The following is a 16,472-nucleotide window of genomic DNA, read 5'->3' on the forward strand; positions in this document are numbered from 1 at the left end:
GGGCCAGTCTTCTCTGTTCGGGACACAGTGATTCGGCTTGATGATGTCACCAAGCCGAGTCACTGTGTCCCGAACAGAGAAGACTGGCCCTGCAGCTGCAGAGATGAGGTGTGATCGTGGGACAGACATGCTCCAGAGTAAATAAGTATTTACAGTGCAGGGCCAGGGATCGCTGCACAGAGGGAAGGGGAGGAGGGCGGGGGACAAAGTGCCAGGGATCGCTGCACAAAAGGGAACACGCTGGCTGCAGAAGGCAGATGGGAAAGAAGAAAGAAGAATGCCACAGACTGGGTGAGAGGGCAGTGGGGATTCAATGTGCCAGGGATCGCTACACAAAAGAGAACTGGCTGCAGACAAGGGGAAGAAGGGAGGAGAATGCCACACAGACAGGGTGAAAAGGCAGGGGGGATTCAATGCACAGACAAGGGAGAAGGGAGGAGGTATGCACACTGCGCCTAAACTAAACTGGGGACACATACCTGCCTAAACTATGCTGGGTGACACATGCCTACCTGCCAGGTACGGATCTAGACCAAGCTGCACCTAGGGCAAGAGACCCGCCCCCCCCCTCCCCCAGATCCGTCCCTGCTACCTGTCTAAACTATTCTGGGGACACATACCTGTCTAATATTTACTGGGGACACATACCTGCCTGATCTATACTGTGGGGCTAATCATGTGCATCACGTACATGGGGGAGACATGGAGGGGGGGCGTCTTATACTCACCATTGGCATGCTGATCCCTTGTTGTGTACCTGTAATAGTAACCTGTTCCCCGGCGATCAGAGTTGATGTCGCCAGGGGCACGCGGCGTCATCAACACCTAGCGGCAAACTTTTTTTCTTCTTCTTATTGAATTCAATACAATAACCTGCGGGGGATTCTGAAGACGGATGGGCACCGTGAAGTGGGCGAAACAGGACAGGTAATGTATAAATGCACACAGAGGGGGTACATTTATACATGGGGGGGCTGCAGTGCACGCAGCCGATTCCTAAGAGATGTCAACCTGAAATGTATCACAAATTGCCCTGCAGTGTATGGGCAGCCGACAGATCTCTCTCTAATTTGATTACACAGAGATCTGTCTCTTGGTCGAATCTGCGCATCATTGCTAGCTTTTGGGGAGTAATTTTAAAACTTAGTTGTGATTTCATTTTCGGTTTTAAACTTTCATTATACTCAAAATGTGTACTACACCCTTGCTTGACACATTTTGGCAAGTTACAGGAAAAAAGGTTATGAAAATTAATTGAACCACTTTTTGCACAGAAATCCTGGGGAAATTAAACGCCAGGGAGGCTACTTGTGTGTCATTAGTTGATGAGGTGGTTACAAACTGTGCTGGTGAAGGTGAACTGTTTACTCCTTTCCATGAAGAGCTTAGTCTGTGTTGTAGCAGACAAGTTTCCAGGGATGGACTTTTGAGGGCCATCTTCGGTGCACTTTCAGCATCTTTTAGGTAACACGGCTTCGGTTTCCAGTTTAAAATGCGACTCTGGTGGGACTCGAACCCACAACCTTTGAATGCCTACATTTCACTAGAAGTCCAATGCGCTATTCATTGCACCACAGAGCCGAGCTTGCACTGACAGTTTTTGCCAGGCACCTTCAAATGAAAAATATCTGCTTTTACCCATTTGTTCGTGGCATTTCAGGATGTATGCAGGCTACCTTTTTGTTATATAAGAAGAAAGAGTACTGCATCTGGCTATCTCCCAAATGTTACTCTGGATTATTTCAGCAGTCCCATCTCACTCTCATCAAACACCTGTTTCATTACATAACAAGCTATCATCACAACCCGTCTTCTAGATTTCTAAGAAAAATCAAAAACTTTCTGAATCTACTACCTGTAACCTGCTAAACTTTCAATACTCAGCAGCAGAGATGGTTGTACTTACCAACATCTGACCTCTCAAATCCACTTCTTTTGTTTCATTTAATGAAATTGGTGCCACTCATTAAAAAAAAACATCATGAATGCTTCAGGAACTGAGACGCTCCACATTTCAAAATGTGAATTTGTTTGCACGTCCAAGGTGATATCCTTTGTGCTGCACAACAATGCTCATGCAGCTTGCTTTGCATACTACATCTGGAGAAGATATACATTTTAGGAATGAAGCCCTTGATGGGATATTCTTCAATGATGTCCCTATGAAATCTCAAGGGCGGCTTGTTGTTTAAATTTAGGAACAAAGCTAGATTTATCATTAGCGAAAACCAAGTTTGTTGATTATGGATGGCAACACTTGGCACGCTATCATTCTCTTAGTTGATTAATTGTGGGTCATTAGTTGATGAGGTGGTTACAAACTGTGCTGGTGAAGGTGAACTGTTTACTCCTTTCCATGAAGAGCTTAGTCTGTGTTGCAGCAGACAAGTTTCCAGGGATGGACTTTTGAGGGCCATCTTCGGTGCACTTTCAGCATCTTTTAGGTAACACGGCTTCGGTTTCCAGTTTAAAATGCGACTCTGGTGGGACTTGAACCCACAACCTTTGAATGCCTACATTTCACTAGAAGTCCAATGCGCTATCCATTGCGCCACAGAGCCGAGCTTGCACTGATTGCTTTGGCCAGGCACCTTCAAATGAAAAATATCTGCTTTTACCCATTTGTTCGTGGCATTTCAGGATGTATGCAGGCTACCTTTTTGTTATATAAGAAGAAAGAGTACAGCATCTGGCTATCTCCCAAATGTTACTCTGGATTATTTCAGCAGTCCCATCTCACTCTCATCAAACACCTGTTTCATTACATAACAAGCTATCATCACAACCTGTCTTCTAGATTTCTAAGAAAAATCAAAAACTTTCTGAGTCTACTACCTGTAACCTGCTAAACTTTCAATACTCAGCAGCAGAGATGGTTGTACTTACCAACATCTGACCTCTCAAATCCACTTCTTTTGTTTCATTTAATGAAATTGGTGCCACTCATTAAAAAAAACCCATCATGAATGCTTCAGGAACTGAGACGCTCCACATTTCAAAATGTGAATTTGTTTGCACGTCCAAGGTGATATCCTTTGTGCTGCACAACAATGCTCGTGCAGCTTGCTTTGCATACTACATCTGGAGAAGATATACATTTTAGGAATGAAGCCCTTGATGGGATATTCTTCAATGATGTCCCTATGGAATATCAAGGGCGGCTTGTTGTTTAAATTTAGGAACAAAGCTAGATTTATCATTAGCGAAAACCAAGTTTGTTGGTTATGGATGGCAACACTTGGCACGCTCTCATTCTCTTAGTTGATTAATTGTGGGTCATTAGTTGATGAGGTGGTTACAAACTGTGCTGGTGAAGGTGAACTGTTTACTCCTTTCCATGAAGAGCTTAGTCTGTGTTGCAGCAGACAAGTTTCCAGGGATGGACTTTTGAGGGCCATCTTCGGTGCACTTTCAGCATCTTTTAGGTAACACGGCTTCGGTTTCCAGTTTAAAATGCAACTCTGGTGGGACTTGAACCCACAACCTTTGAATGCCTACATTTCACTAGAAGTCCAATGCGCTATCCATTGCGCCACAGAGCCGAGCTTGCACTAGTTGTTTTTGCCAGGCACCTTCAAATGAAAAATATCTGCTTTAACCCATTTGTTCGTGGCATTTCAGGATGTATGCAGGCTACCTTTTTGTTATATAAGAAGAAAGAGTACAGCATCTGGCTATCTCCCAAATGTTACTCTGGATTATTTCAGCAGTCCCATCTCACTCTCATCAAACACCTGTTTCATTACATAACAAGCTATCATCACAACCCGTCTTCTAGATTTCTAAGAAAAATCAAAAACTTTCTGAGTCTACTACCTGTAACCTGCTAAACTTTCAATACTCAGCAGCAGAGATGGTTGTACTTACCAACATCTGACCTCTCAAATCCACTTCTTTTGTTTCATTTAATGAAATTGGTGCCACTCATTAAAAAATACCCATCATGAATGCTTCAGGAACTGAGACGCTCCACATTTCACAATGTGAATTTGTTTGCACGTCCAAGGTGATATTCTTTGTGCTGCACAACAATGCTCGTGCAGCTTGCTTTGCATACTACATCTGGAGAAGATATACATTTTAGGAATGAAGCCCTTGATGGGATATTCTTCAATGATGTCCCTATGGAATCTCAAGGGCGGCTTGTTGTTTAAATTTAGGAACAAAGCTAGATTTATCATTAGCGAAAAACAAGTTTGTTGGTTATGGAAGGCAAGACTTGGCACGCTTTCATTCTCTTAGTTGATTAATTGTGGGTCATTAGTTGATGAGGTGGTTACAAACTGTGCTGGTGAAGGTGAACTGTTTACTCCTTTCCATGAAGAGCTTAGTCTGTGTTGCAGCAGACAAGTTTCCAGGGATGGACTTTTGAGGGCCATCTTCGGTGCACTTTCAGCATCTTTTAGGTAACACGGCTTCGGTTTGCAGTTTAAAATGCGACTCTGGTGGGACTTGAACCCACAACCTTTGAATGCCTACATTGCACTAGAAGTCCAATGCGCTATCCATTGCGCCACAGAGCCGAGCTTGCACTAGTTGTTTTTGCCAGGCACCTTCAAATGAAAAATATCTGCTTTAACCCATTTGTTCGTGGCATTTCAGGATGTATGCAGGCTACCTTTTTGTTATATAAGAAGAAAGAGTACAGCATCTGGCTATCTCCCAAATGTTACTCTGGATTATTTCAGCAGTCCCATCTCACTCTCATCAAACACCTGTTTCATTACATAACAAGCTATCATCACAACCCGTCTTCTAGATTTCTAAGAAAAATCAAAAACTTTCTGAGTCTACTACCTGTAACCTGCTAAACTTTCAATACTCAGCAGCAGAGATGGTTGTACTTACCAACATCTGACCTCTCAAATCCACTTCTTTTGTTTCATTTAATGAAATTGGTGCCACTCATTAAAAAATACCCATCATGAATGCTTCAGGAACTGAGACGCTCCACATTTCACAATGTGAATTTGTTTGCACGTCCAAGGTGATATTCTTTGTGCTGCACAACAATGCTCGTGCAGCTTGCTTTGCATACTACATCTGGAGAAGATATACATTTTAGGAATGAAGCCCTTGATGGGATATTCTTCAATGATGTCCCTATGGAATCTCAAGGGCGGCTTGTTGTTTAAATTTAGGAACAAAGCTAGATTTATCATTAGCGAAAACCAAGTTTGTTGGTTATGGAAGGCAAGACTTGGCACGCTTTCATTCTCTTAGTTGATTAATTGTGGGTCATTAGTTGATGAGGTGGTTACAAACTGTGCTGGTGAAGGTGAACTGTTTACTCCTTTCCATGAAGAGCTTAGTCTGTGTTGCAGCAGACAAGTTTCCAGGGATGGACTTTTGAGGGCCATCTTCGGTGCACTTTCAGCATCTTTTAGGTAACACGGCTTCGGTTTGCAGTTTAAAATGCGACTCTGGTGGGACTTGAACCCACAACCTTTGAATGCCTACATTTCACTAGAAGTCCAATGCGCTATCCATTGCGCCACAGAGCCGAGCTAGCACTAATTGTTTTTGCCAGGCACCTTCAAATGAAAAATATCTGCTTTAACCCATTTGTTCGTGGCATTTCAGGATGTATGCAGGCTACCTTTTTGTTATATAAGAAGAAAGAGTACAGCATCTGGCTATCTCCCAAATGTTACTCTGGATTATTTCAGCAGTCCCATCTCACTCTCATCAAACACCTGTTTCATTACATAACAAGCTATCATCACAACCCGTCTTCTAGATTTCTAAGAAAAATCAAAAACTTTCTGAGTCTACTACCTGTAACCTGCTAAACTTTCAATACTCAGCAGCAGAGATGGTTGTACTTACCAACATCTGACCTCTCAAATCCACTTCTTTTGTTTCATTTAATGAAATTGGTGCCACTCATTAAAAAATACCCATCATGAATGCTTCAGGAACTGAGACGCTCCACATTTCAAAATGTGAATTTGTTTGCACGTCCAAGGTGATATTCTTTGTGCTGCACAACAATGCTCGTGGAGCTTGCTTTGCATACTACATCTGGAAAAGATATACATTTTAGGAATGAAGCCCTTGATGGGATATTCTTCAATGATGTCCCTATGGAATCTCAAGGGCGGCTTGTTGTTTAAATTTAGGAACAAAGCTAGATTTATCATTAGCGAAAACCAAGTTTGTTGGTTATGGATGGCAACACTTGGCACGCTCTCATTCTCTTAGTTGATTAATTGTGGGTCATTAGTTGATGAGGTGGTTACAAACTGTGCTGGTGAAGGTGAACTGTTTACTCCTTTCCATGAAGAGCTTAGTCTGTGTTGCAGCAGACAAGTTTCCAGGGATGGACTTTTGAGGGCCATCTTCGGTGCACTTTCAGCATCTTTTAGGTAACACGGCTTCGGTTTGCAGTTTAAAATGCGACTCTGGTGGGACTTGAACCCACAACCTTTGAATGCCTACATTTCACTAGAAGTCCAATGCGCTATCCATTGCGCCACAGAGCCGAGCTTGCACTAGTTGTTTTTGCCAGGCACCTTCAAATGAAAAATATCTGCTTTAACCCATTTGTTCGTGGCATTTCAGGATGTATGCAGGCTACCTTTTTGTTATATAAGAAGAAAGAGTACAGCATCTGGCTATCTCCCAAATGTTACTCTGGATTATTTCAGCAGTCCCATCTCACTCTCATCAAACACCTGTTTCATTACATAACAAGCTATCATCACAACCCGTCTTCTAGATTTCTAAGAAAAATCAAAAACTTTCTGAGTCTACTACCTGTAACCTGCTAAACTTTCAATACTCAGCAGCAGAGATGGTTGTACTTACCAACATCTGACCTCTCAAATCCACTTCTTTTGTTTCATTTAATGAAATTGGTGCCACTCATTAAAAAATACCCATCATGAATGCTTCAGGAACTGAGACGCTCCACATTTCAAAATGTGAATTTGTTTGCACGTCCAAGGTGATATTCTTTGTGCTGCACAACAATGCTCGTGGAGCTTGCTTTGCATACTACATCTGGAAAAGATATACATTTTAGGAATGAAGCCCTTGATGGGATATTCTTCAATGATGTCCCTATGGAATCTCAAGGGCGGCTTGTTGTTTAAATTTAGGAACAAAGCTAGATTTATCATTAGCGAAAACCAAGTTTGTTGGTTATGGATGGCAACACTTGGCACGCTCTCATTCTCTTAGTTGATTAATTGTGGGTCATTAGTTGATGAGGTGGTTACAAACTGTGCTGGTGAAGGTGAACTGTTTACTCCTTTCCATGAAGAGCTTAGTCTGTGTTGCAGCAGACAAGTTTCCAGGGATGGACTTTTGAGGGCCATCTTCGGTGCACTTTCAGCATCTTTTAGGTAACACGGCTTCGGTTTCCAGTTTAAAATGCAACTCTGGTGGGACTCGAACCCACAACCTTTGAATGCCTACATTTCACTAGAAGTCCAATGCGCTATCCATTGCGCCACAGAGCCGAGCTTGCACTGCCTGTTTTTGCCAGGCACCTTCAAATGAAAAATATCTGCTTTTACCCATTTGTTCGTGGCATTTCAGGATGTATGCAGGCTACCTTTTTGTTATATAAGAAGAAAGAGTACAGCATCTGGCTATCTCCCAAATGTTACTCTGGATTATTTCAGCAGTCCCATCTCACTCTCATCAAACACCTGTTTCATTACATAACAAGCTATCATCACAACCCGTCTTCTAGATTTCTAAGAAAAATCAAAAACTTTCTGAGTCTACTACCTGTAACCTGCTAAACTTTCAATACTCAGCAGCAGAGATGGTTGTACTTACCAACATCTGACCTCTCAAATCCACTTCTTTTGTTTCATTTAATGAAATTGGTGCCACTCATTAAAAAATACCCATCATGAATGCTTCAGGAACTGAGACGCTCCACATTTCAAAATGTGAATTTGTTTGCACGTCCAAGGTGATATTCTTTGTGCTGCACAACAATGCTCGTGCAGCTTGCTTTGCATACTACATCTGGAGAAGATATACATTTTAGGAATGAAGCCCTTGATGGGATATTCTTCAATGATGTCCCTATGGAATCTCAAGGCCGGCTTGTTGTTTAAATTTAGGAACAAAGCTAGATTTATCATTAGCGAAAACCAAGTTTGTTGGTTATGGAAGGCAAGACTTGGCACGCTTTCATTCTCTTAGTTGATTAATTGTGTGTCATTAGTTGATGAGGTGGTTACAAACTGTGCTGGTGAAGGTGAACTGTTTACTCCTTTCCATGAAGAGCTTAGTCTGTGTTGTAGCAGACAAGTTTCCAGGGATGGACTTTTGAGGGCCATCTTCGGTGCACTTTCAGCATCTTTTAGGTAACACGGCTTCGGTTTCCAGTTTAAAATGCGACTCTGGTGGGACTCGAACCCACAACCTTTGAACGCCTACATTTCACTAGAAGTCCAATGCGCTATTCATTGCGCCACAGAGCCGAGCTTGCACTGACAGTTTTTGCCAGGCACCTTCAAATGAAAAATATCTGCTTTTACCCATTTGTTCGTGGCATTTCAGGATGTATGCAGGCTACCTTTTTGTTATATAAGAAGAAAGAGTACAGCATCTGGCTATCTCCCAAATGTTACTCTGGATTATTTCAGCAGTCCCATCTCACTCTCATCAAACACCTGTTTCATTACATAACAAGCTATCATCACAACCCGTCTTCTAGATTTCTAAGAAAAATCAAAAACTTTCTGAATCTACTACCTGTAACCTGCTAAACTTTCAATACTCAGCAGCAGAGATGGTTGTACTTACCAACATCTGACCTCTCAAATCCACTTCTTTTGTTTCATTTAATGAAATTGGTGCCACTCATTAAAAAAAAACATCATGAATGCTTCAGGAACTGAGACGCTCCACATTTCAAAATGTGAATTTGTTTGCACGTCCAAGGTGATATCCTTTGTGCTGCACAACAATGCTCATGCAGCTTGCTTTGCATACTACATCTGGAGAAGATATACATTTTAGGAATGAAGCCCTTGATGGGATATTCTTCAATGATGTCCCTATGAAATCTCAAGGGCGGCTTGTGGTTTAAATTTAGGAACAAAGCTAGATTTATCATTAGCGAAAACCAAGTTTGTTGATTATGGATGGCAACACTTGGCACGCTATCATTCTCTTAGTTGATTAATTGTGGGTCATTAGTTGATGAGGTGGTTACAAACTGTGCTGGTGAAGGTGAACTGTTTACTCCTTTCCATGAAGAGCTTAGTCTGTGTTGCAGCAGACAAGTTTCCAGGGATGGACTTTTGAGGGCCATCTTCGGTGCACTTTCAGCATCTTTTAGGTAACACGGCTTCGGTTTCCAGTTTAAAATGCGACCCTGGTGGGACTTGAACCCACAACCTTTGAATGCCTACATTTCACTAGAAGTCCAATGCGCTATCCATTGCGCCACAGAGCCGAGCTTGCACTAGTTGTTTTTGCCAGGCACCTTCAAATGAAAAATATCTGCTTTAACCCATTTGTTCGTGGCATTTCAGGATGTATGCAGGCTACCTTTTTGTTATATAAGAAGAAAGAGTACAGCATCTGGCTATCTCCCAAATGTTACTCTGGATTATTTCAGCAGTCCCATCTCACTCTCATCAAACACCTGTTTCATTATATAACAAGCTATCATCACAACCCGTCTTCTAGATTTCTAAGAAAAATCAAAAACTTTCTGAGTCTACTACCTGTAACCTGCTAAACTTTCAATACTCAGCAGCAGAGATGGTTGTACTTACCAACATCTGACCTCTCAAATCCACTTCTTTTGTTTCATTTAATGAAATTGGTGCCACTCATTAAAAAATACCCATCATGAATGCTTCAGGAACTGAGACGCTCCACATTTCACAATGTGAATTTGTTTGCACGTCCAAGGTGATATTCTTTGTGCTGCACAACAATGCTCGTGCAGCTTGCTTTGCATACTACATCTGGAGAAGATATACATTTTAGGAATGAAGCCCTTGATGGGATATTCTTCAATGATGTCCCTATGGAATCTCAAGGGCGGCTTGTTGTTTAAATTTAGGAACAAAGCTAGATTTATCATTAGCGAAAACCAAGTTTGTTGGTTATGGAAGGCAAGACTTGGCACGCTTTCATTCTCTTAGTTGATTAATTGTGTGTCATTAGTTGATGAGGTGGTTACAAACTGTGCTGGTGAAGGTGAACTGTTTACTCCTTTCTATGAAGAACTTAGTCTGTGTTGCAGCAGACAAGTTTCCAGGGATGGACTTTTGAGGGCCATCTTCGGTGCACTTTCAGCATCTTTTAGGTAACACGGCTTCGGTTTCCAGTTTAAAATGCGACTCTGATGGGACTCGAACCCACAACCTTTGAATGCCTACATTTCACTAGAAGTCCAATGCGCTATCCATTGCGCCACAGAGCCGAGCTTGCACTGATTGTTTTGGCCAGGCACCTTCAAATGAAAAATATCTGCTTTTACCCATTTGTTCGTGGCATTTCAGGATGTATGCAGGCTACCTTTTTGTTATATAAGAAGAAAGAGTACAGCATCTGGCTATCTCCCAAATGTTACTCTGGATTATTTCAGCAGTCCCATCTCACTCTCATCAAACACCTGTTTCATTACATAACAAGCTATCATCACAACCTGTCTTCTAGATTTCTAAGAAAAATCAAAAACTTTCTGAGTCTACTACCTGTAACCTGCTAAACTTTCAATACTCAGCAGCAGAGATGGTTGTACTTACCAACATCTGACCTCTCAAATCCACTTCTTTTGTTTCATTTAATGAAATTGGTGCCACTCATTAAAAAATACCCATCATGAATGCTTCAGGAACTGAGACGCTCCACATTTCAAAATGTGAATTTGTTTGCACGTCCAAGGTGATATTCTTTGTGCTGCACAACAATGCTCGTGGAGCTTGCTTTGCATACTACATCTGGAAAAGATATACATTTTAGGAATGAAGCCCTTGATGGGATATTCTTCAATGATGTCCCTATGGAATCTCAAGGGCGGCTTGTTGTTTAAATTTAGGAACAAAGCTAGATTTATCATTAGCGAAAACCAAGTTTGTTGGTTATGGATGGCAACACTTGGCACGCTCTCATTCTCTTAGTTGATTAATTGTGGGTCATTAGTTGATGAGGTGGTTACAAACTGTGCTGGTGAAGGTGAACTGTTTACTCCTTTCCATGAAGAGCTTAGTCTGTGTTGCAGCAGACAAGTTTCCAGGGATGGACTTTTGAGGGCCATCTTCGGTGCACTTTCAGCATCTTTTAGGTAACACGGCTTCGGTTTGCAGTTTAAAATGCGACTCTGGTGGGACTTGAACCCACAACCTTTGAATGCCTACATTTCACTAGAAGTCCAATGCGCTATCCATTGCGCCACAGAGCCGAGCTTGCACTAGTTGTTTTTGCCAGGCACCTTCAAATGAAAAATATCTGCTTTAACCCATTTGTTCGTGGCATTTCAGGATGTATGCAGGCTACCTTTTTGTTATATAAGAAGAAAGAGTACAGCATCTGGCTATCTCCCAAATGTTACTCTGGATTATTTCAGCAGTCCCATCTCACTCTCATCAAACACCTGTTTCATTACATAACAAGCTATCATCACAACCCGTCTTCTAGATTTCTAAGAAAAATCAAAAACTTTCTGAGTCTACTACCTGTAACCTGCTAAACTTTCAATACTCAGCAGCAGAGATGGTTGTACTTACCAACATCTGACCTCTCAAATCCACTTCTTTTGTTTCATTTAATGAAATTGGTGCCACTCATTAAAAAATACCCATCATGAATGCTTCAGGAACTGAGACGCTCCACATTTCAAAATGTGAATTTGTTTGCACGTCCAAGGTGATATTCTTTGTGCTGCACAACAATGCTCGTGGAGCTTGCTTTGCATACTACATCTGGAAAAGATATACATTTTAGGAATGAAGCCCTTGATGGGATATTCTTCAATGATGTCCCTATGGAATCTCAAGGGCGGCTTGTTGTTTAAATTTAGGAACAAAGCTAGATTTATCATTAGCGAAAACCAAGTTTGTTGGTTATGGATGGCAACACTTGGCACGCTCTCATTCTCTTAGTTGATTAATTGTGGGTCATTAGTTGATGAGGTGGTTACAAACTGTGCTGGTGAAGGTGAAATGTTTACTCCTTTCCATGAAGAGCTTAGTCTGTGTTGCAGCAGACAAGTTTCCAGGGATGGACTTTTGAGGGCCATCTTCGGTGCACTTTCAGCATCTTTTAGGTAACACGGCTTCGGTTTCCAGTTTAAAATGCAACTCTGGTGGGACTCGAACCCACAACCTTTGAATGCCTACATTTCACTAGAAGTCCAATGCGCTATCCATTGCGCCACAGAGCCGAGCTTGCACTGCCTGTTTTTGCCAGGCACCTTCAAATGAAAAATATCTGCTTTTACCCATTTGTTCGTGGCATTTCAGGATGTATGCAGGCTACCTTTTTGTTATATAAGAAGAAAGAGTAGAGCATCTGGCTATCTCCCAAATGTTACTCTGGATTATTTCAGCAGTCCCATCTCACTCTCATCAAACACCTGTTTCATTACATAACAAGCTATCATCACAACCCGTCTTCTAGATTTCTAAGAAAAATCAAAAACTTTCTGAATCTACTACCTGTAACCTGCTAAACTTTCAATACTCAGCAGCAGAGATGGTTGTACTTACCAACATCTGACCTCTCAAATCCACTTCTTTTGTTTCATTTAATGAAATTGGTGCCACTCATTAAAAAAAAACATCATGAATGCTTCAGGAACTGAGACGCTCCACATTTCAAAATGTGAATTTGTTTGCACGTCCAAGGTGATATCCTTTGTGCTGCACAACAATGCTCATGCAGCTTGCTTTGCATACTACATCTGGAGAAGATATACATTTTAGGAATGAAGCCCTTGATGGGATATTCTTCAATGATGTCCCTATGAAATCTCAAGGGCGGCTTGTTGTTTAAATTTAGGAACAAAGCTAGATTTATCATTAGCGAAAACCAAGTTTGTTGATTATGGATGGCAAGACTTGGCACGCTTTCATTCTCTTAGTTGATTAATTGTGTGTCATTAGTTGATGAGGTGGTTACAAACTGTGCTGGTGAAGGTGAACTGTTTACTCCTTTCTATGAAGAACTTAGTCTGTGTTGCAGCAGACAAGTTTCCAGGGATGGACTTTTGAGGGCCATCTTCGGTGCACTTTCAGCATCTTTTAGGTAACACGGCTTCGGTTTCCAGTTTAAAATGCGACTCTGATGGGACTCGAACCCACAACCTTTGAATGCCTACATTTCACTAGAAGTCCAATGCGCTATCCATTGCGCCACAGAGCCGAGCTTGCACTGATTGTTTTGGCCAGGCACCTTCAAATGAAAAATATCTGCTTTTACCCATTTGTTCGTGGCATTTCAGGATGTATGCAGGCTACCTTTTTGTTATATAAGAAGAAAGAGTACAGCATCTGGCTATCTCCCAAATTTTACTCTGGATTATTTCAGCAGTCCCATCTCACTCTCATCAAACACCTGTTTCATTACATAACAAGCTATCATCACAACCCGTCTTCTAGATTTCTAAGAAAAATCAAAAACTTTCTGAGTCTACTACCTGTAACCTGCTAAACTTTCAATACTCAGCAGCAGAGATGGTTGTACTTACCAACATCTGACCTCTCAAATCCACTTCTTTTGTTTCATTTAATGAAATTGGTGCCACTCATTAAAAAATACCCATCATGAATGCTTCAGGAACTGAGACGCTCCACATTTCAAAATGTGAATTTGTTTGCACGTCCAAGGTGATATTCTTTGTGCTGCACAACAATGCTCGTGGAGCTTGCTTTGCATACTACATCTGGAAAAGATATACATTTTAGGAATGAAGCCCTTGATGGGATATTCTTCAATGATGTCCCTATGGAATCTCAAGGGCGGCTTGTTGTTTAAATTTAGGAACAAAGCTAGATTTATCATTAGCGAAAACCAAGTTTGTTGGTTATGGATGGCAACACTTGGCACGCTCTCATTCTCTTAGTTGATTAATTGTGGGTCATTAGTTGATGAGGTGGTTACAAACTGTGCTGGTGAAGGTGAACTGTTTACTCCTTTCCATGAAGAGCTTAGTCTGTGTTGCAGCAGACAAGTTTCCAGGGATGGACTTTTGAGGGCCATCTTCGGTGCACTTTCAGCATCTTTTAGGTAACACGGCTTCGGTTTGCAGTTTAAAATGCGACTCTGGTGAGACTTGAACCCACAACCTTTGAATGCCTACATTTCACTAGAAGTCCAATGCGCTATCCATTGCGCCACAGAGCCGAGCTTGCACTAGTTGTTTTTGCCAGGCACCTTCAAATGAAAAATATCTGCTTTAACCCATTTGTTCGTGGCATTTCAGGATGTATGCAGGCTACCTTTTTGTTATATAAGAAGAAAGAGTACAGCATCTGGCTATCTCCCAAATGTTACTCTGGATTATTTCAGCAGTCCCATCTCACTCTCATCAAACACCTGTTTCATTACATAACAAGCTATCATCACAACCCGTCTTCTAGATTTCTAAGAAAAATCAAAAACTTTCTGAGTCTACTACCTGTAACCTGCTAAACTTTCAATACTCAGCAGCAGAGATGGTTGTACTTACCAACATCTGACCTCTCAAATCCACTTCTTTTGTTTCATTTAATGAAATTGGTGCCACTCATTAAAAAATACCCATCATGAATGCTTCAGGAACTGAGACGCTCCACATTTCAAAATGTGAATTTGTTTGCACGTCCAAGGTGATATTCTTTGTGCTGCACAACAATGCTCGTGGAGCTTGCTTTGCATACTACATCTGGAAAAGATATACATTTTAGGAATGAAGCCCTTGATGGCATATTCTTCAATGATGTCCCTATGGAATCTCAAGGGCGGCTTGTTGTTTAAATTTAGGAACAAAGCTAGATTTATCATTAGCGAAAACCAAGTTTGTTGGTTATGGATGGCAACACTTGGCACGCTCTCATTCTCTTAGTTGATTAATTGTGGGTCATTAGTTGATGAGGTGGTTACAAACTGTGCTGGTGAAGGTGAACTGTTTACTCCTTTCCATGAAGAGCTTAGTCTGTGTTGCAGCAGACAAGTTTCCAGGGATGGACTTTTGAGGGCCATCTTCGGTGCACTTTCAGCATCTTTTAGGTAACACGGCTTCGGTTTCCAGTTTAAAATGCAACTCTGGTGGGACTCGAACCCACAACCTTTGAATGCCTACATTTCACTAGAAGTCCAATGCACTATCCATTGCGCCACAGAGCCGAGCTTGCACTGCCTGTTTTTGCCAGGCACCTTCAAATGAAAAATATCTGCTTTTACCCATTTGTTCGTGGCATTTCAGGATGTATGCAGGCTACCTTTTTGTTATATAAGAAGAAAGAGTACAGCATCTGGCTATCTCCCAAATGTTACTCTGGATTATTTCAGCAGTCCCATCTCACTCTCATCAAACACCTGTTTCATTACATAACAAGCTATCATCACAACCCGTCTTCTAGATTTCTAAGAAAAATCAAAAACTTTCTGAGTCTACTACCTGTAACCTGCTAAACTTTCAATACTCAGCAGCAGAGATGGTTGTACTTACCAACATCTGACCTCTCAAATCCACTTCTTTTGTTTCATTTAATGAAATTGGTGCCACTCATTAAAAAATACCCATCATGAATGCTTCAGGAACTGAGACGCTCCACATTTCAAAATGTGAATTTGTTTGCACGTCCAAGGTGATATTCTTTGTGCTGCACAACAATGCTCGTGCAGCTTGCTTTGCATACTACATCTGGAGAAGATATACATTTTAGGAATGAAGCCCTTGATGGGATATTCTTCAATGATGTCCCTATGGAATCTCAAGGCCGGCTTGTTGTTTAAATTTAGGAACAAAGCTAGATTTATCATTAGCGAAAACCAAGTTTGTTGGTTATGGAAGGCAAGACTTGGCACGCTTTCATTCTCTTAGTTGATTAATTGTGTGTCATTAGTTGATGAGGTGGTTACAAACTGTGCTGGTGAAGGTGAACTGTTTACTCCTTTCCATGAAGAGCTTAGTCTGTGTTGTAGCAGACAAGTTTCCAGGGATGGACTTTTGAGGGCCATCTTCGGTGCACTTTCAGCATCTTTTAGGTAACACGGCTTCGGTTTCCAGTTTAAAATGCGACTCTGGTGGGACTCGAACCCACAACCTTTGAATGCCTACATTTCACTAGAAGTCCAATGCGCTATTCATTGCGCCACAGAGCCGAGCTTGCACTGACAGTTTTTGCCAGGCACCTTCAAATGAAAAATATCTGCTTTTACCCATTTGTTCGTGGCATTTCAGGATGTATGCAGGCTACCTTTTTGTTATATAAGAAGAAAGAGTACAGCATCTGGCTATCTCCCAAATGTTACTCTGGATTATTTCAGCAGTCCCATCTCAC

General features: G+C 41.5%; 16 non-coding genes across 16 annotated transcripts; all 16 read right to left on the reverse strand.

The window, feature by feature from the left end:
• Positions 1-1,495: 1,495 nt before the first annotated feature.
• On the reverse strand, positions 1,496-1,581 carry TRNAR-UCU (transfer RNA arginine (anticodon UCU)). The gene is given in 2 exon segments: positions 1,496-1,531; positions 1,545-1,581. It is a non-coding gene; the product is annotated as a tRNA-Arg (tRNA).
• Positions 1,582-2,475: 894 nt separating this feature from the next.
• On the reverse strand, positions 2,476-2,561 carry TRNAR-UCU (transfer RNA arginine (anticodon UCU)). Its single transcript is given in 2 exon segments — positions 2,476-2,511; positions 2,525-2,561. It is a non-coding gene; the product is annotated as a tRNA-Arg (tRNA).
• Positions 2,562-3,456: 895 nt separating this feature from the next.
• TRNAR-UCU (transfer RNA arginine (anticodon UCU)) lies at positions 3,457-3,542 on the reverse strand. Its single transcript is given in 2 exon segments — positions 3,457-3,492; positions 3,506-3,542. It is a non-coding gene; the product is annotated as a tRNA-Arg (tRNA).
• An 895-nt stretch (positions 3,543-4,437) lies between these two features.
• Positions 4,438-4,523, reverse strand: TRNAR-UCU (transfer RNA arginine (anticodon UCU)). Its single transcript is given in 2 exon segments — positions 4,438-4,473; positions 4,487-4,523. It is a non-coding gene; the product is annotated as a tRNA-Arg (tRNA).
• An 895-nt stretch (positions 4,524-5,418) lies between these two features.
• Positions 5,419-5,504, reverse strand: TRNAR-UCU (transfer RNA arginine (anticodon UCU)). Its single transcript is given in 2 exon segments — positions 5,419-5,454; positions 5,468-5,504. It is a non-coding gene; the product is annotated as a tRNA-Arg (tRNA).
• Positions 5,505-6,399: 895 nt separating this feature from the next.
• TRNAR-UCU (transfer RNA arginine (anticodon UCU)) lies at positions 6,400-6,485 on the reverse strand. The gene is given in 2 exon segments: positions 6,400-6,435; positions 6,449-6,485. It is a non-coding gene; the product is annotated as a tRNA-Arg (tRNA).
• An 895-nt stretch (positions 6,486-7,380) lies between these two features.
• TRNAR-UCU (transfer RNA arginine (anticodon UCU)) lies at positions 7,381-7,466 on the reverse strand. The gene is given in 2 exon segments: positions 7,381-7,416; positions 7,430-7,466. It is a non-coding gene; the product is annotated as a tRNA-Arg (tRNA).
• Positions 7,467-8,361: 895 nt separating this feature from the next.
• TRNAR-UCU (transfer RNA arginine (anticodon UCU)) lies at positions 8,362-8,447 on the reverse strand. Its single transcript is given in 2 exon segments — positions 8,362-8,397; positions 8,411-8,447. It is a non-coding gene; the product is annotated as a tRNA-Arg (tRNA).
• An 894-nt stretch (positions 8,448-9,341) lies between these two features.
• TRNAR-UCU (transfer RNA arginine (anticodon UCU)) lies at positions 9,342-9,427 on the reverse strand. The gene is given in 2 exon segments: positions 9,342-9,377; positions 9,391-9,427. It is a non-coding gene; the product is annotated as a tRNA-Arg (tRNA).
• An 895-nt stretch (positions 9,428-10,322) lies between these two features.
• TRNAR-UCU (transfer RNA arginine (anticodon UCU)) lies at positions 10,323-10,408 on the reverse strand. Its single transcript is given in 2 exon segments — positions 10,323-10,358; positions 10,372-10,408. It is a non-coding gene; the product is annotated as a tRNA-Arg (tRNA).
• An 895-nt stretch (positions 10,409-11,303) lies between these two features.
• On the reverse strand, positions 11,304-11,389 carry TRNAR-UCU (transfer RNA arginine (anticodon UCU)). The gene is given in 2 exon segments: positions 11,304-11,339; positions 11,353-11,389. It is a non-coding gene; the product is annotated as a tRNA-Arg (tRNA).
• An 895-nt stretch (positions 11,390-12,284) lies between these two features.
• TRNAR-UCU (transfer RNA arginine (anticodon UCU)) lies at positions 12,285-12,370 on the reverse strand. The gene is given in 2 exon segments: positions 12,285-12,320; positions 12,334-12,370. It is a non-coding gene; the product is annotated as a tRNA-Arg (tRNA).
• Positions 12,371-13,264: 894 nt separating this feature from the next.
• Positions 13,265-13,350, reverse strand: TRNAR-UCU (transfer RNA arginine (anticodon UCU)). Its single transcript is given in 2 exon segments — positions 13,265-13,300; positions 13,314-13,350. It is a non-coding gene; the product is annotated as a tRNA-Arg (tRNA).
• Positions 13,351-14,245: 895 nt separating this feature from the next.
• TRNAR-UCU (transfer RNA arginine (anticodon UCU)) lies at positions 14,246-14,331 on the reverse strand. The gene is given in 2 exon segments: positions 14,246-14,281; positions 14,295-14,331. It is a non-coding gene; the product is annotated as a tRNA-Arg (tRNA).
• An 895-nt stretch (positions 14,332-15,226) lies between these two features.
• Positions 15,227-15,312, reverse strand: TRNAR-UCU (transfer RNA arginine (anticodon UCU)). The gene is given in 2 exon segments: positions 15,227-15,262; positions 15,276-15,312. It is a non-coding gene; the product is annotated as a tRNA-Arg (tRNA).
• Positions 15,313-16,207: 895 nt separating this feature from the next.
• TRNAR-UCU (transfer RNA arginine (anticodon UCU)) lies at positions 16,208-16,293 on the reverse strand. The gene is given in 2 exon segments: positions 16,208-16,243; positions 16,257-16,293. It is a non-coding gene; the product is annotated as a tRNA-Arg (tRNA).
• Between the last annotated feature and the right edge of the window lie 179 nt (positions 16,294-16,472).

This window comes from Hyperolius riggenbachi, chromosome 8, assembly GCF_040937935.1.
Source record: "Hyperolius riggenbachi isolate aHypRig1 chromosome 8, aHypRig1.pri, whole genome shotgun sequence".
Taxonomy (NCBI): domain Eukaryota; kingdom Metazoa; phylum Chordata; class Amphibia; order Anura; family Hyperoliidae; genus Hyperolius; species Hyperolius riggenbachi.